This window comes from Sinocyclocheilus anshuiensis, unplaced genomic scaffold (genome assembly GCF_001515605.1).
Source record: "Sinocyclocheilus anshuiensis isolate Anshui unplaced genomic scaffold, SAMN03320099.WGS_v1.1 scaffold1405, whole genome shotgun sequence".
Lineage (NCBI taxonomy): Eukaryota > Metazoa > Chordata > Actinopteri > Cypriniformes > Cyprinidae > Sinocyclocheilus > Sinocyclocheilus anshuiensis.
In genome coordinates, this window is record NW_015549639.1 from 28,836 (window position 1) to 33,183 (window position 4,348).

At 37.8% G+C, this 4,348-nt stretch overlaps 1 protein-coding gene across 1 annotated transcript in view; it reads left to right on the forward strand.

Annotated features, from left to right (window-relative positions):
- Positions 1 to 4,348, forward strand: part of LOC107659855 (ubiquitin carboxyl-terminal hydrolase 43-like) — a 117,056-nt gene that overhangs the window by 1,501 nt on the left and 111,207 nt on the right.

Below are 4,348 nucleotides of genomic sequence, written 5' to 3' on the forward strand. Positions count from 1 at the left end.
ATATCTCTTTGGTTTTGAGACTTAGTCTTTGCAACTTCAGGGATCTTATCTATGCACAATCAGCTTGTAACACTCCAAAGAGAAAGGAAAACTTGAAATCGCATCATATGACCCCTTTAAGCATTATGCATTTAAAAATAATCAGATTAGCAGGATAAAAATTCTGTCATCCACTAACAACAATCATAGATTGCTCACAGCTATTTAGTTGTGTGCATATGCCTTGAAGGCACAGTATCTACAGTCTTGTAATTCTTGTGCAGAGACAGAGAGAGAGAGCGCGCTGCACATTAGTTCACATTCTTAACAGACTTTGCCCCTGGTGTTCCCATTCATTCAGATCTACCCTGTTCACTGTGGACAGTTTCAGCTGTCTATAGACCTCATTATCTTACAGTATCAAATGTATCAAAATGTACTCTTTTAAAAGCCAGCATCTCCCAGAATTTCACTCTATAAGTACTTCTGAAGCAATTATTGTGTAACATTATTTAAGAATACTGTAAGAATTTCTTCAGTGTATTTAATGACAAACTGAAAAGTCTCTCTTTGTGTTTGTGTGTGTGTGTGTGTGTGTGTGTGCGTGTGCGTGCAGGTTTATCCTCCATGGTGGAGGCTATTTTGACTCGGATCTTAATGAATCCGGTTCTTAAAATCTGTCTGAACGATTTGTTCATTAAATGGACTGAATTGTTCCCGAGTTGGGCGTACTGAACCTATAAGCGTTCGGACATGTCCGGTTCGCATTGATGTGGGTTCACTGGCTAGCTAGCAGTGACGCAAATTACTTCCTCATCACTAATTCAAAAGTCTACAGTCCAGTATTTGGTGGAAGTGGGAGGGGCTTAGAGTAGGAGGCGACAGGTGAATCACCTGTCAACAATTCGACCAACTGGTTTTGCAAGATTGCAGAATGTTTTTAATTGTCAAAAGCAGTTATGTTAGAAAAACAGTAGGCTAATTTGTTTTTATTCTGTTTTTTTTTCTTTTCACAATAAAGCAAATAGATTTTCATGTTGCATACTGACAATGACACTTTTCGTGGCCTAATGGTTAGAGAGTCGGACTCATAATCCAAAGGTTGTGGGTTCGAGTCTCGTACCGGCAGGGATTGTAGGTGGGGGGAGTGAATGTACAGCGCTCTCTTTGTGTGTGTGTGTGTGTGTGTGTGTGCGTGTGCGTGCAGGTTTATCCTCCATGGTGGAGGATAAACTAAGATGCATGTTTCTGATAACTGTCCCATTTCCATGCATTCCTCTTAACTTCTCAACAACACCTTTTTTCAATTTGAATATATATTATATAACCAATGTAATTTTAGTTCCTCTGTCATAATAAATAGCACTTCCATATAGAAACAGATTGCTATATGATATATAACATGATATTAATAGTTGTATTAGTAATAATCAAATTCAATGCTTGTCTTGTTTACGGGGTTTGGTACTGAATACAGTAAAGACATGAAACTGTGTGGTAGAGGCCACAGTGGATATTTAGTCTCTGAGCTGAGGCGATAAATGATGAGGGTGAGGAGGAAGGGCATCGCTGATGGTCAGGGGAAAGTGAATAATACAGCATCTGGAGATCAGCAGAAATTAATGACTGTCCTCCATATGGAGAAACAAGACAGACTTGATGACTTTTATCTGTTTCTCTGTTTTCCTGCTCTCTGATTTTCCTTCCTTCCTGTCTGCCTCTAAATCAGGGGTGTCAATCTCAACACCCTCTCATGGCAATTTGTAACTATTCTGGATAGTTGGGCGAATGGATGGCTAAGTAATTAGTATGAATTTGTACATCTCATTCATATGTATTTGTACGATCTGATTTCGCCCCACTGGCAGATTAGGACTGGACCTTCATGCTTATTATTTTCTAAAAATTGTATGTTTCTGTACAAATTTGTACGAAAACATTGAGACATTGATCTCTTGATATCTGGTTGCATGCAAATAAAAAAAAAAACAAAGTGCAGAATGAGCTTTATGCTTTGTGAAAAATATTGTGGTGAAACAAATGGAAACTTGCATATTACATATAGGGCCTACATAACAAATTTGCAACTTGCCTTATTTTTTAGTATTAAAAATACCTTTGTAGTATTAACCACGCTCAAAATTGTACAGCTTTTTACTTAACAGAGTCAAATTTGTATATAATCTGTCCACCTTATTGCTGTTAGCAACAAATTGGAAAAACAAAGTGGAAAAATGAAATGGCTGGCTCTGGGACAGTTGCATGATGTGTGTTATTAAAAGAATGACAAATCAAGCCAAAGTTAATCTGTCCTGACGTACAAGTAAAATTTTACATGTTGAATATTTCATACTAAGAAACAATATGGACAACATATTGTTGCTTTCTTTTCACCATGTTTTTACTTTTCATTTTACCCTCAAATCATCCCACAGGTCAGATTGGATTTCCCAGTGAGCCATATTCAGCCCACTGGTTATGTCTTTGACACCTCTGGTCTAAATGGAAAAAGCTAGTCGATTCTAAAATGAAAAGAAGAATGTAGTAAAGGGACATTCCTGTCTGGTAAGCTTAAGAACAGGAGAGAAACTCTGCTAGCAGTGCTGAAGCTGAGGTTATGTAATGCCGTCATTCATCATGTTGCTTAGTGAATTGGCAATGGAACTAAGACAGGTTCGTATTAACCTGCTAGACTTGTTTGTCATTCTTGTGTAAGAGAAGGGAGAGGTTTGTCCTCGGAAGGAAGTGACTGGAGACCAGTAATTTATGTCTAAACTCATTCTCACACAAATTATATTAGCTGCTGTTTGACCTTTGGAACAGAAATTAAATATTTTACAATTTACAGGGTTTCAAAGTCTCTGTGCTGTTATGTTTAGCGACTTATATGATGTTCAAACAGTCTGTTGCAGTATGAAAGGGTTAATTGTTGATCCATCACTTGCTTGCAACTAGTTGTGAGGAAGAAAGTCAAACTTAGTCAGTTGAATTTAAATCTGTTAAGAGATTAGTTTCAACTTTCAACTAGAAAATATTTGTTCTAAATATCCTTATCCCCCAGGGTACGTCTCTTACACCTGTTAACCTACAGTGGCTGTACATGTAAAATAAAATACAGCCTGGTGTTCCTGTTGTTCGCATTTCAGCTCAGTAGAATTATCAGTTTACAGCCTGCAGTCCTGGTCAAACAATCATTCATAGGTGCAAATGTCATAAAGCTGCTGTACGAGATCATCTCTGGAACTTTGGACTTGATTTACTCATGCAGACATCATCTGAATTGATAAAGGGTACCTGTGCTGCAGGTGAGCTGTTGAGACTGAAATAACATCCAGTATGAAACACTGTGAATGCCCTTAAAGGAAAAGTACACCCAAAAATGAAAATTCTGTTGTCTTTTACTCACCCTCATGTCATTCCCAACTTGTATGACTGACTTTCTTCTGTGGATGTTTTGAGAAATGTCTCAGTGTTTTTGATTTTGTTGTCCATACAGCGATAGTCAATGGTAACCAAAACTGTTTGGCTAACAACATTCTTCAAAATATTGTCTTTTGTGTTCTGCAGAGGAAATAAATGCATACAGGTCTGGAACAACGTAGGTGTGAGAAAATAATGACAAAATGTTCATTTTTTCTCTTTAAGTCATTGAGTTGAACTTGAGAACCAGAACAGGCAGATTTGTAAATGAATCATTCAGACCAGTTATAACTTCAATGAAATGATTCCTATTGTAAGAATGACTAGTTCACGAATCAGACAACTTCTTTCAATTACAGCTGGTTTCTTACACAAGGTTTCGTATGGCTTTGGAAGACTTAGAATATTGCACAAGTTGCATGAACCACTTTTATGGTGATTTCCATTCATTATAATGCATTACAAAAAAGAGCTACCATCTTTAAAGGGGTCATATGATGCTTTTTTAAAGATCATTATTTTGTGTATTTGGTGTAACAGAATATGTTGACATGCTTTAATGTTCAAAAAACACATTATTTTTCAAATACTGTACATTATTGTAGGTCCTCTATGCCCCGCCTCTCTCAAACGCGTAGTTTTCTACAAAGCCCCTCCTTCTGACAAGCACAGTCTGCTCTGATTGGCCAGCTGACCCAGTGCATTGTGATTGGCCGAACACCGCAAGCACTCGTCGGAAATGTAACGCCCCTTACCATAATCACGAGCTTCATCTTTCAAAATAAATGTAAAGACAGTAAATAATGTAATTAGTTTTACCATCAGTTCAAGCCCGAAAGGGGAACAGACACAGTAATGATGCAGTACACAAGCCAGCTGACTCTACTGTGATGTGACGCTGATGTGACGCTGTCTCTCTCTCTCTCACACACACACACACACACACACA